Below are 15199 nucleotides of genomic sequence, written 5' to 3' on the forward strand. Positions count from 1 at the left end.
CTGTTGTGGAGTTGTTGGGTCCCGTAATGCCTGACGCTATGGCACATTCAAGTACTACACCTTGCTATGTTGTCAGCTGCCATGATGACTTAAGCTAATGCCAATCGGGTGACTGTGTGATGCCGCACTGTTCGCCATACTTGACCTGCCCTTCAGCAAACCGGTGGAGGATCAGAGGCTGTGACGAAAGGAGCTCGTGCACAAGCCCTGTGTTGTGGGGACAGTCTCTTGAGTGGCTCATCTGTGGTAGTTATCTCTAACAGTTTAGGATATACGAGGGATGTTATGATATTTCATTCGCTTGCATGTGAATTCAAAAGTGAACATGCTACATAAATTTCATTTTCTCCATACTGGAGACAGATAGAAACCTGTCTCGTACAAAATTCGATGTCTTAGCTAAACTTCATTTCCATAATGTAATATGAACCAAACGCAAAATTATAGCGACCTGTATTTTACACTGCAAACTTTATTGAGTTTCACGTAGCGTCTTACTTAAAATGGGTATATCACTGTAAGTATGAACATTAGCGAGATGATGGCCACTTCCCCATGAAGCTGAAACAAAAAACTGTATATAACGTCAAAATCAATTTTTTCATTGATTACTTTCTGTAAAATCGTTTGTGAAAGACTGCAGGTCATGCGCTTCGATTCTGTCATTATAGTGCATCGCCAAATGGTGCGTCAAAAGTGAGATAAGCATATCTTGGTCATCCTGCCTCTCTGGCAGTAACGTGGTGCATTGTCAGCCATAATAATTCCATCGTTATTGGGGAAGATGGGGTGTATGAATGACTGCAATCAGAGGACCCGGACCATTCCATGTAAACACCGGCCACATCATTGTAGAGCCACCACCAGCACAGTGCCTTGTTGACAGCTTGGTTCCATGACTTAGTGGAGTCTGCGCCACACTCGAACCCTACCATCAGCTCTTATTCACCGAAATCGGGCCGCATCTGATCAGGCCAACGTTTTCCAGTCGTGCAGGGCCTAACCGCTATGGTCAAGAGCCAGAAGAGGTGCCTCAGGTGATGTGCTGTTGACAAAGCACTCGCATTTGTCGTTTGCTGCCGTAGGTCATTAACACTCATTAACAGCTTCGTTCCATGTCTTAGTGGAGTATGCGCCACACTCGAACACTACCATCAGCTCCTATCCACCAACATCAGGCCGCATCTCATCAGGCCAACGTTTTCCAGTCGTCCAGGGTCCAACCGCTATGGTCAAGAGCCACAAGAGGCGCATCAGGTGATGTGCTGTTGACAAAGCACTCGCATTTGTCATTTGCTGCCATAGGTCACTAACGCTCAACTACAGCTTGGTTCCATGTCTTAGTGGGGTCTGCGCCACACACGAACCCTACCATTAGCTCTTATCCACCAACATCGGGCCGTATCTGATCAGGTCAACGTTTCCCAGTCGTCGAGGGTCCAACGACTATGGTCACGAGACAAGAGAGGCGCATCAAGTGATGCGCTGTTAACAAAGCACTCTCATTTGTTGCTTGCTGCCATAGGTCATTAACGCTCATCAACAGTTTGGTTCCATGTCTTAGTGGGGTCAGCGCCACACTCGAACCCTACCATCAGCTCTTATCCACTAAAATGGGGCTGCATCTGATCAGGCCACCGTTTTCCAGTCTGCCAGGGTCCAACCGCAATGGTCACGGGCAGGAGAGGCGCTTCAGGTGATGTGCTGTTAACAAAGCAATCAAATATGTCGTTTGCTGCCATAGGTCATTAGCGTTCATTAACAGCTTGGATCCAAGTCTTAGTGGGGTCAGCGCCATACTCGAACAGTACCATCAGCTCTTATCCACCGAAATCGTGCCGCACCTGATCAGAATACCGTTTTCCAGTTGCCCAGGTTCGAACCACTATGGTCAAGAGCCAGGAGAGGCGTTTCAGGTGATGTGCTGTTAACAAAGCACTCACATTTATCGACTGCTGCCATAGGTGATTATCGCTTGTTAACAGGTTGGTTCCGAGTGTTAGTGGGGTCTGCGACAAACCCAAACCCTACTATCAGCTCTTATACATCGAAATCGGACCGCATATTATCAGGCCGACATTCTCCAGTCGTCTAGGGTCCAACTGCTATGGACAAGAGCCAGGACAGGCGCTTCAGGTGATGTGTTGTTAACAAAGCACTCGCATTTGTTGTTTGCTTTCATAGGTAATTAGCACTCATTAACAGCTTGATTCCATGTCTTAGTGGCGTCTGCGCTACACTCGAACCCTACCATTAGTTCTTATCCACCGAAATCGGTCCGCATCTGATGAGGCCACCGTTTTCCAGTCGTCCAGAGTCCAATCGCTATGGTCAAGAGCCAGGACAGGTGCTGCAGGTGATGTGCTGTTAACAAAGCATTCGCATTTGTTCTTTGCTGCCATAGGTCATTAACGCTCAGTAACAGCTTGGTTACATGTCTTTGTGGGGTCTGCGCCACACTCGAACCCTACCATCAGCTCTTATCCACCGAAAGAATGCCGAATATTATCAGCCACCGTTTCCCAGTCGTCCAGGGTCCAACCGCTATGGTCAATAGCCAGGAGAGGAGCTTCAGGTGATGTTCTGTTAACAAAGCACTCGCATTTGTCGTTTGCTGCCATAGGTCATTAACTCTCGTTAACAGCTTGGTTCCACAGCTTACTGGGGTCTGCACCACACTCGAACCCTACCATCAGCTCTTATCCACCGAAACCGGGCCGAATCTGATCAAACCACCGTTTCCTAGTCGTCGAGGGTCAAGTTGCTATGGTCAAGATCCAGGAGAGGCGCTTAAGGTGTTGTTCTGTGAACAAAGCACTCGCATTTGTCGTTTGCTGCCATAGGTCATTAACTCTCATTAACAGCTTGGTTCCATCGCTTAGTAGGGTCTGCACCACACTCGAACACTACCATCTGTTCTTATAAACCGAAATCGGACCGCATCTGATTAGGCCACCATTTTTCAGTCGTCCAGGGTCCAACCGCTATGGTCAAAACCCAGGGCAGGCGCTTTAGGTGTTGTGCTGTGAACAAAGCACTCGCATTTGTCGTTTGCTGACAGAGGTCATTAACGCTCATTAACAGCTTGGTTCCATGTCTTGGTGGGGTCTGCGCCACACTCGAACCCTACCATCAGTTCTTATCCGCCGAACCCGGGCCGAATATGATTAGCCACCGTTTCCTAGTCGTCGAGGGTCCAACCGCTATGGTCAATAGCCAGGAGAGGCGCTTCGGGTGATGTGCTGTTAACAAAGCACTGGCATTTATTGTTTGCTGTGTTTGCTGCCATAGTTCATTAACGCTCATTAACAGCTTGGTTCCATGTCTTAGTGCACTCTGTGCCACACTCGAACCCTACCATCAGCTCTTATACACCGAAATGGGGCGGCATCTGATCAGGCCACCTTTTTCCAGTCGTCCAGGGTCCAATAGCTATGGTCACGAGACAGAAGAAGCGTTTCAAGTGATGCACTGTTGACAATGCACTCGCATTTGTCGTTTCCTGCCATAGGTCATCAATGCTCATTAACAGCTGGGCTCCATGGCCTAGTGGGGTTTGCGCCACACTCGAAACCTACCGTCAGCTCTTATACACCGATATCGGACCGCATCTTATCAGGCCACCATTTTCCAGTCATTGAGGGTGCAACTGCTATGGTCAAGAGATAGGACAGGCGCTTCAGATGATGTGCTGTGAACAAAGCACTCGCATTTGTTGTTTGGTGCCAGAGATCATTAACGCTCATTAACAGCTTGGTTCCATGTCTTAGTGGGATCTCCGCCACAATCGAACCCTACCGTCAGCTCTTATCCATCGAAACCGGGCCGAATCTGATCAGGACACCGTTTTCCAGTCGTCGAGGGTCCAACTGCTATGATCCAGAGCCAGGAGTGGCTCTTCAGATGATGTGCTTTGAACAAAGCACTTGCATTTGTCATTTGCTGCCATAGGCCATTAACTCTCATTAACAGCTTGGTTCCATGGCTTAGTGGGGTCTGCACCACACTCCAACCCTACCATCAGCACCTATACACCGAAACCGGACCACATCTGATCAGGCCACCGTTTTCAGGTCGTCCAGGGTCCAACCGCTATGGCTAAGAGCAAGGATAGGTGCTTTATTTGATGTGCTGTTGACATAGCACTGGCATTTGTCGTTTGCTGCCATAGGCCAATAATGCTCATTAACAGCTTGGTTCCATGTCTTAGTTGGGTCTGCGCCACACTTGGACCCTACCAATAGCTCTTATCCACCATAAACGGGCTGCATCTGATCAGGCCACCGTGTTCCAGTTGTCCAGAGTCCAACCGTTATGGTCAAGAGCTAGGAAAGGCGCTTCAGGTGATGTGCTGTTAACCATGCGCTCTCATTTGTCGTTTGCTGCCATAGGACATTAACTCTCGTTAACAGCTTGGTTCCATGGCTTAGTAGGGTCTGCACCACACTCGAACACTACCATCTGTTCTTATAAACCGAAATCGGACCGCATCTGATCAGGCCACCGTTTTCCAGTCGTCCAGGGTCCAACAGCTATGGTCACGAGACAGAACAAGCGATTCAGGTGATGCACTGTTGACAAAGCACTCGCATTTGTCGTTTCCTGCCATAGGTCATCAATGCTCATTAACAGCTGGGCTCCATGGCCTAGTGGGGTTTGCACCACACTCGAAACCTACCATCAGCTCTAATGCACCGATATCAGACCGCATCTCATCAGGCCACCATTTTCCAGTCATTGAGGGTGCAACTGCTATGGTCAACAGATAGGACAGGCGCTTCAGATGATGTGCTGTGAACAAAGCACTCGCATTTGTTGTTTGGTTCCAGAGGTCATTAACGCTCATTAACAGCTTGGTTACATGTCTTTGTGGGGTCTGCGCCACACTCGAACCCTACCATCAGCTCTTATCCACCGAAACAAGGCCGAATATGATCAGGCACCGTTTACCAGTCGTCCAGGGTCCAACCGCTATGGTCAATAACCAGGAGAGGAGCTTCAGGTGATGTTCTGTTAACAAAGCACTCGCATTTGTCGTTTGCTGCCATAGGTCATTAATGCTCATTAACAGCTTGGTTCCATTCTTAATGGGGTCTGCGCCGCACTTGAACCCTACCAATAGCTCTTATCCACCATAACCGGTCTGCATCTGATCAGGCCACCGTTTTCCAGTCGTCCAGGGTCCAACTGCTATGGTCAAGACCTAGGAGAGGCGCTTCAGGTGATGTGCTGTTAACAATGCGCTCTCATTTGTCGTTTGCTGCCATAGGACATTAACTCTCGTTAACAGCTTGGTTCCACAGCTTACTGGGGTCTGCACCACACTCGAACCCTATCATCATCTCTTATCCACCGAAACCGGGCCGAATCTGATCAAACCACCTAGTCGTCGAGGGTCAAGCTGCTATGGTCAAGATCCAGGAGAGGCGCTTAAGGTGTTGTGCTGTGAACAAAGCACTCGCATTTGTCGTTTGCTGCCATAGGTCATTAACGCTCATTAACAGCTTGGTTCCATGGCTTAGTAGGGTCTGCACCACACTCGAACCCTATCATCTGTTCTTATAAACCGAAATCGGACCGCATCTGATTAGGCCACCATTTTTCAGTCGTCCAGGGTCCAACCGCTATGGTCAAGAGCCAGGACAGGCGCTTCAGGTGTTGTGCTGTGAACAAAGCACTCGCATTTGTCGTTTGCTGACAGAGGTCATTAACGCTCATTAACAGCTTGGTTCCATGTCTTGGTGGGGTCTGCACCACACTCGAACCCTGCCATCAGTTCTTATCCGCCGAACCCGGGCCGAATATGATTAGCCACCATTTCCTAGTCGTCGAGGGTCCAACCGCTATGGTCAATAGCCAGGAGAGGTGCTTCGGGTGATGTGCTGTTAACAAAGCACTGGCATTTATTGTTTGGTGTGTTTGCTGCCATAGTTCATTAACTCTCATTAACAGCTTGGTTCCATGTCTTAGTTGGGTCTGCGCCACACTTGGACCCTACCAATAGCTCTTATCCACCATAAACGGGCTGCATCTGATCAGGCCACCGTGTTCCAGTTGTCCAGAGTCCAACCGTTATGGTCAAGAGCTAGGAAAGGCGCTTCAGGTGATGTGCTGTTAACCATGCGCTCTCATTTGTCGTTTGCTGCCATAGGACATTAACTCTCGTTAACAGCTTGGTTCCATGGCTTAGTAGGGTCTGCACCACACTCGAACACTACCATCTGTTCTTATAAACCGAAATCGGACCGCATCTGATCAGGCCACCGTTTTCCAGTCGTCCAGGGTCCTACAGCTATGGGCACGAGACAGAACAAGCGATTCAGGTGATGCACTGTTGACAAAGCACTCGCATTTGTCGTTTCCTGCCATAGGTCATCAATGCTCATTAACAGCTGGGCTCCATGGCCTAGTGGGGTTTGCACCACACTCGAAACCTACCATCAGCTCTAATGCACCGATATCAGACCGCATCTCATCAGGCCACCATTTTCCAGTCATTGAGGGTGCAACTGCTATGGTCAACAGATAGGACAGGCGCTTCAGATGATGTGCTGTGAACAAAGCACTCGCATTTGTTGTTTGGTTCCAGAGGTCATTAACGCTCATTAACAGCTTGGTTACATGTCTTTGTGGGGTCTGCGCCACACTCGAACCCTACCATCAGCTGTTATCCACCGAAACAAGGCCGAATATGATCAGGCACCGTTTACCAGTCGTCCAGGGTCCAACCGCTATGGTCAATAACCAGGAGAGGAGCTTCAGGTGATGTTCTGTTAACAAAGCACTCGCATTTGTCGTTTGCTGCCATAGGTCATTAATGCTCATTAACAGCTTGGTTCCATTCTTAATGGGGTCTGCGCCGCACTTGAACCCTACCAATAGCTCTTATCCACCATAACCGGTCTGCATCTGATCAGGCCACCGTTTTCCAGTCGTCCAGGGTCCAACCGCTATGGTCAAGACCTAGGAGAGGCGCTTCAGGTGATGTGCTGTTAACAATGCGCTCTCATTTGTCGTTTGCTGCCGTAGGACATTAACTCTCGTTAACAGCTTGGTTCCACAGCTTACTGGGGTCTGCACCACACTCGAACCCTATCATCATCTCTTATCCACCGAAACCGGGCCGAATCTGATCAAACCACCGTTTCCTAGTCGTCGAGGGTCAAGCTGCTATGGTCAAGATCCAGGAGAGGCGCTTAAGGTGTTGTGCTGTGAACAAAGCACTCGCATTTGTCGTTTGCTGCCATAGGTCATTAACGCTCATTAACAGCTTGGTTCCATGGCTTAGTAGGGTCTGCACCACACTCGAACACTACCATCTGTCCTTATAAACTGAAATCGGACCGCATCTGATTAGGCCACCATTTTTCAGTCGTCCAGGGTCCAACCGCTATGGTCAAGAGCCAGGACAGGCGCTTCAGGTGTTGTGCTGTGAACAAAGCACTCGCATTTGTCGTTTGCTGACAGAGGTCATTAACGCTCATTAACAGCTTGGTTCCATGTCTTGGTGGGGTCTGCACCACACTCGAACCCTGCCATCAGTTCTTATCCGCCGAACCCGGGCCGAATATGATTAGCCACCATTTCCTAGTCGTCGAGGGTCCAACCGCTATGGTCAATAGCCAGGAGAGGTGCTTCGGGTGATGTGCTGTTAACAAAGCACTGGCATTTATTGTTTGGTGTGTTTGCTGCCATAGTTCATTAACTCTCATTAACAGCTTGGTTCCATTTTTTAGTGCACTCTGTGCCACACTCGAACCCTACCATCAGCTCTTATACACCGAAATGGGGCGGCATCTGATCAGGCCACCGTTTTCCAGTCGTCCAGGGTCCAATAGCTATGGTCACGAGACAGAAGAAGCGTTTCAGGTGATGCACTGTTGACAATGCACTCGCATTTGTCGTTTCCTGCCATGGGTCATAAATGCTCATTAACAGCTGGGCTCCATGGCCTAGTGGGGTTTGCGCCACACTCGAAACCTACCATCAGCTCTTATACACCGATAACGAACCGCATCTTATCACGCCACCATTTTCCAGTCATAGAGTGTGCAACTGCTATGGTCAAGAGATAGGATAGGCGCTTCAGGAGATGTGCTGTTAACAAAGCACTCGCATTTGTCGTTTGCTGCCATAGGTCAATAATGCTCATTAACAGCTTGGTTCCATGTCTTAGTTGGGTCTGCGCCACACTTGGACCCTACCAATAGCTCTTATCCACCATAAACGGGCTGCATCTGATCAGGCCCCCGTGTTCCAGTTGTCCAGGGTCCAACCGCTATGGTCAAGAGCTAGGAAAGTCGCTTCAGGTGATGTGCTGTTAACCATGCGCTCTCATTTGTCGTTTGCTGCCATAGGACATTAACTCTCGTTAACAGCTTGGTTCCATGGCTTAGTAGGGTCTGCACCACACTCGAACACTACCATCTGTCCTTATAAACTGAAATCGGACCGCATCTGATCAGGCCACCGTTTTCCAGTCGTCCAGGGTCCAACAGCTATGGTCACGAGACAGAAGAAGCGATTGAGGTGATGCACTGTTGACAAAGCACTCGCATTTGTCGTTTCCTGCCGTAGGTCATAAATGCTCATTAACAGTTGGGCTCCATGGCCTAGTGGGGTTTGCGCACACTCGAAACCTACCATCAGCTCTAATACACCGATAAGACTTTTATCCATTGTGGATGTGGAGCACTGCGACTGTGGTGTGAACAGGTTTTCAGAAATTACTGCAACCAGTCGCCTTTTATGTAGATGTATTTTATTTAACCATGACCGGTTTCGAGCTGCCTAGCAACTCATCATCAGATGGTGTATACATTTAGTGCTTTTTTGTACCCATTGTGTGGGTGGTTGAGTATCTGTGGCTAGACAGAAACGAGAACAAATAATCGCTACATGTGGTACAGTAACACGAAATATTTACAGCATAATTTATGTTTAACGTATAAGAGCAAATAATCACTACATGTGGTACAGTTACATGAAATATTTACAGTTTAATTTACGTTTTGAGGTGTTACTTACAAATAAATCTTTTTGCAGGTATATATATCTCTTTTAGGACGTATTTTTGAAACCATTGTGTCTTGTTTTTCACAATTTCACAAGTTAAAACTTTCACTAGATGTATATTACTTTTATGAGGCACTGTTGGAAACATATATCTCGTTTTTCGTAAACATCGCTGAACACACTTAGCCACAGATACGAATACAGGATTTACACATTATAAACAAGCCAAAGATTGCAATATAACTACAGTATCAAAGATTTCAAGTTGACCAGAGGCATTATTAGTCATCACACACACTGACAAGTGATTTGTCTTTATTACATAGAAAATAAATGTAAATTAGCTTAAACTAGTAAAATGTTTATTTATAAATTAGCTGTGCAATTTAACAGGTATATAAAACTAGATTTTATACGTTATATTTCAGTTACATTTAAGATTATTGGTATTGAGAGTATTATGACAGCTAATTTCTTGCTCCTTCCATTGGCTGATCTTGGCACCGGTCATGGTTAAATAAAATACATCTACATAAAAGGCGACTGGTTGCAGTAATTTCTGAAAACCTGCTAATACACCGATATCGGACCGCATCTTATCAGGCCACCATTTTCCAGTCATTGAGGGTGCAACTGCTATGGTCAAGAGATAGGACAGGCGCTTCAGATGATGTGCTGTGAACAAAGCACTCGCATTTGTTGTTTGGTGCCAGAGGTCATTAACGCTCATTAACAGCTTGGTTACATGTCTTTGTGGGGTCTGCGCCACACTCGAATCCTACCATCAGCTCTTATCCACCGAAACAAGGCCGAATATGATCAGGCACCGTTTCCCAGTCGTCCAGGGTCCAACCGCTATGGTCAATAGCCAGGAGAAGAGCTTCAAGTTATGTTCTGTTAACAAAGCACTCGCATTTGTCGTTTGCTGCCATAGGTCATTAATGCTCATTAACAGCTTGGTTCCATGTCTTAATGGGGTCTGCGCCGCACGTGAACCCTACCATCAGCTCTTATCCACCATAACCGCGCTGCATCTGATCAGGCCACCGTGTTCCAGTCGTCCAGGGTCCAACCGCTATGGTCAAGACCTAGGAGAGGCGCTTCAGGTGATGTGCTGTTAACAATGCGCTCTCATTTGTCGTTAGCTGCCACAGGACATTAACTCTCGTTAACAGCTTGGTTCCACAGCTTACTTGGGTCTGCACCACACTCGAACCCTATCATCATCTCTTATCCACCGAAACCGGGCAGAATCTGATCAAACCACCGTTTCCTAGTCGTCGAGGGCCAAGGTGCTATGGTCAAGATCCAGGAGAGGCGCTTAAGATGTTGTGCTGTGAACAAAGCACTCGCATTTGTCGTTTGCTGCCATAGGTCATTAACTCTCATTAACAGCTTGGTTCCATGGCTTAGTAGGGTCTGCACCACACTCGAACACTACCATCTGTTCTTATAAACCGAAATCGGACCGCATCTGATTAGGCCACCATTTTTCAGTCGTCCAGGGTCCAAACGCTATAGTCAAGAGCGAAGACAGGCGCTTCAGGTGATGTGCTGTTAACAAAGCACTGGCATTTATTGTCTGCTGTGTTTGCTGCCATAGTTCATTAACGCTCATTAACAGCTTGGTTACATGTCTTAGTGCACTCTGTGCCACACTCGAACCCTACCATCAGCTCTTATACACCGAAATGGGGCGGCATCTGATCAGGCCACCGTTTTCCAGTCGTCCAGGGTCCAATAGCTATGGTCACGAGACAGAACAAGCGTTTCAGGTGATGCACTGTTGACAATGCACTCGCATTTGTCGTTTCCTGCCATGGGTCATCAATGCTCATTAACAGCTGGGCTCCATGGCCTAGTGGGGTTTGCGCCACACTCGAAACCTACCATCAGCTCTTATACACCGATATCAGACCGCATATTATCAGGCCACCATTTTCCAGTCATTGAGGGTGCAACTGCTATGGTCAAGAGATAGGACAGGCGCTTCAGATGATGTGCTGTGAACAAAGCACTCGCATTTGTTGTTTGGTGCCAGAGGTCATTAACGCTCATTAACAGCTTGGTTCCATGTCTTAGTGGGATCTGCGCCACAAACGAACCCTACCGTCAGCTCTTATACACCGAAACCGGACCACATCTGATCAGGCCACCGTTTTCAGGTCGACCAGGGTCCAACCGCTATGGCTAAGAGCAAGGATAGGTGCTTTATTTGATGTGCTGTTGACATAGCACTGGCATTTGTCGTTTGCTGCCATAGGTCATTAACGCTCATTAACAGCTTGGTTCCATGTGTTAGTTTGGTCAGCGCCACACTCGAACCCTACCATCAGCTCTTATCCACCGAAACAGGGCCACATTTGATCAGGCCACCGTTTTCCAGTCGTCCAGGGTCCAACCGCTATGGTCAAGAGCCAGGAGAGGCACTTCAGGAGATGTGCTATTAACAAAGCACTCGCCATTGTCGTTTGCTGCCATAGGTCATTAACGCTCATTAACAGCTTGGTTCCATGTCTTGGTGGGGTCTACGCCACAGTCGAAACCTAACATCAGCTCTTATCCTCCGAACCCGGGCCCAATATGATCAGCCACCGTTTCCCAGTCATCGAGGGTCCAACCGCTATGGTCAATAGCCAGGAGAGGAGCTTCAGGTGATGTGCTGCTAACAAAGCACTCGCATTTGTCGTTTGCTGCCATAGGTCATTAATGCTCATTAACAGCTTGGTTCCATGTCTTAGTTGGCTCTGCGCCACACTTGGACCCTACCAATAGCTCATATCCACCATAACCGGGCTGCATATGATCAGGCCACCGTGTTCCAGTTGTCCAGGGTCCAACCGCTATGGTCAAGAGCTAGGAAAGGCGCTTCGGGTGACGTGCTGTTAACCATGCGCTCTCATTTGTCGTTTGCTGCCATAGGACATTAACTATCGTTAACAGCTTGGTTCCATGGCTTAGTAGGGTCTGCAACACACTCGAACACTACCATCTGTTCTTATAAACCGAAATCGGACCGCATCTGATTAGGCCACAATTTTTCAGTCGTCCAGGGTCCAACCGCTATGGTCAAGAGCCAAGACAGGCGCTTCAGGTGTTGTGCTGTGAACATAGCACTCGCATTTGTCGTTTGCTGCCAGAGGTCATTAACGCTCATTAACAGCTTGGTTCCATGTCTTAGTGGGGTCTGCGCCATACTCGAACGCTACCATCAGCTCTTATCCGCCGAACCCAGGCCGAATATGATTAGCCACCGTTTCCTAGGCGTCGAGGGTCCAACCGCTATGGTCAATAGCCAGGAGTGGCGCTTCAGGTGATGTGCTGTTAACAAAGCACTGGCATTTATTGTTTGCTGTGTTTGCTGCCATAGTTCATTAACGCTCATTAACAGCTTGGTTCCATGTCTTAGTGCACTCTGTGCCACACTCGAACCCTACCATCAGCTCTTATACACCGAAATGGGGCGGCATCTGATCAGGCCACCGTTTTCCAGTCGTCCAGGGTCCAATAGCTATGGTCACGAGACAGAACAAGCGTTTCAGGTGATGCACTGTTGACAAAGCACTCGCATTTGTCGTTTGCTGCCATAGGTCATTAATACTCATTAACAGCTTGGTTCCATGTCTTAATGGGGTCTGCGCCACACTCGAACCCTACCATTAGTTCTTATCCACCGAAATCGGGCCGCATCTGATCAGGCCACCGTTTTCCAGTCGATCAAGGTCCAAACGCTATGGTCAAGAGCCAGGACAGGCCCTTCAGGTGATGTGCTGTTAACAAAGCACTCGCATTTGTCGTTTGCTGCCATAGGTCATTAACGCTCATTAACAGCTTGGTACCATGTCCTAGTGGGACTGCGCCACACTCGAACCCTACCATCAGCTCTTATCCACCGAAATCCGGTCGCATCTGATTATTTAGACGATAGACCCCGTAGTGGCCGACCGAGAACAAGGCGTAATGCTGCTGAGACAGTTCAGGAGGAAATGGAGACTGTAGCGGGATCGTCTATGCACGGGGTTCAAATGGTTCAAATGGCTCTGTGCACTATGGGACTCAACTTCTGAGGTCATTAGTCCCCTAGAACTTAGAACTACTTAAACCTAACTAACCTAAGGACATCACACACATCCATGCCCGCGGCAGGATTCGAACCTGCGACCATAGCTGTCGCGCGGTTCGAGACTGTAGCGCCTAGAAGCGCTTGGCCACTCTCCGGCTGGCTATGCACGGGGAAGTCAGCGCTCGTGAAGTCGCACGCCGCACAGGCATTCCATACACTAGTGTTTGGTTGCCACTGAGGCGTACCCTCCGATGCTATCCGTACAAAATCCATCGGCATCATGAATTGTTACCTGGCGTTTTAGTGAAGCGGAGGGCATTTGCGGTGTGGGCGTTTCAAAAGATGGCGGAAGATGACGATTGATTGAGTAACGTGTTATGGACCGACAAAGCTCATTTCACGCTCCGAGCATCTGTCAACGCCCACAACTGCAGAAGTTGGGCTACCGAAAATCCTAGAACTGTCGTGGAAACTCCATTGCACGACGAGAAAGTCACGGTGTGGGTTGGATTTATCACATCTACCGCTATCGGGCCCTTTTTCTTCGAGGAAATGCGTGATTCTGGTTTTGTAACTGCTACCGTGACGGGTGAGAGGTACGCCGATACGTTAAAGAATCGCATCGTCCCCAGCCTGTCTGATGAACACCTGCTGGAACGTACGATGTTTATGCAGGATGGCGCTCCACCCCATATTGCTAGACGCGTGAAAGATCTCTTGCGCGCGTCGTTTGGTGATGGTCGTGTGCTTAGCCGCCACTTTCGTCATGCTTGGCCTCCCAGGTCCGCAGACCTCAGTCCGTGCGATTATTGGCTTTGGGGATACCTGAAGTCGCAAGTGTATCGTGATCGACCAACATCTCTAGGGATGCTGAAAGACAACATCCGACGCCAATGCCTCACCATAACTCCGGACATGCTTTAAAGTGCTGTTCACAACATTATTCCTCGACTACAGCAATTGTTGAGGAATGGTGGTAGACATATTGAGCATTTCCTGTAAAGAACATTATCTTTGCTTTGTCTTACTTTGTTATGCTAATTATTGCTATTCTGATCAAGTGAAGCGCCATGTGTTGGACATTTTTTGAACTTTTGTATTTTTTTGGTTCTAATGAAACCCCATGTTCGACCAAGCATGTGTGTCAATTTGTACCTCTCTATCTACATTATTCCTCGATTTATTCAGTTTTCAAATTTATACTGACTTTTTGATCACCCGGTATAGACAAAAGTCACGGTCAGTGCGTTGTATACGACATGCGGGAAGTGAAGAAGTTAGTAGAACCTTATTTTTTGCCGCCCTGTTTGAATGAAGTACCATACCCGGTTTTAGTTCGAGATTCCCTTCCACAGTTTTTGGAGACTCTGCATCTTGTTCTCCTTGAGAGGATAGAGATGAAACAGAAGGGTGCATCATCTGACTTCGATATCAGCGTCCACGAAGAATCTGAACAACATGTACCCTCGTCATTCAATTGGAATGTGAGGTCTTGTGTGATGGCCATTTCTACGTATGTGTCTATATGCGCTGATCTGTGATCCATAAGTGGTAAGACTGCACAAGCAGCCAAGGAGTGTGCAGGCCTGCTACCAAAGAAATTCTGCAACTAGGTGTTTAACTAACGCTCATGTAGCATTCGGTAACACAGTAATGGCGGGCTGACTTACTTCACGCCATGGCACAACGCTACGACTACGCAGCCATCTACACAATGGGAAGCAGGCTCCTTCCACAACGCACCCTCGTATAAATGCCCCCACCCCGTCACCCCCTCAAATCTACAGAGCAGTTGGCAGCACTAGCTCTTGGGCTTCTGAGTTCCACATGCGCCATATGAGTCTCTAGGCCATTTGTTGATCCCGTGTGTGACTGAGAAGTTACAACCTCGCTGTGAAGTGTCTTCGTTAGACGAATCCACTTGCTAGACGTGATGGTTCGGTATCTTTATACGGTACTGCTGAGAGGAGACCCCCAGTGTCTGAAGTAGCCTGACCCTCGGGCTGTTTCCAAGGTTCCTGGGTTCAACACAGGATGCTTAGTTTACTCTTACTTTTCGGGCACCTGGATCTGTCTGCATTGTATCCAGTGCCAGCCGAAAGCTCACGGGCCGTTGTGCTG

This window comes from Schistocerca nitens, chromosome 6, assembly GCF_023898315.1.
Source record: "Schistocerca nitens isolate TAMUIC-IGC-003100 chromosome 6, iqSchNite1.1, whole genome shotgun sequence".
NCBI lineage: Eukaryota > Metazoa > Arthropoda > Insecta > Orthoptera > Acrididae > Schistocerca > Schistocerca nitens.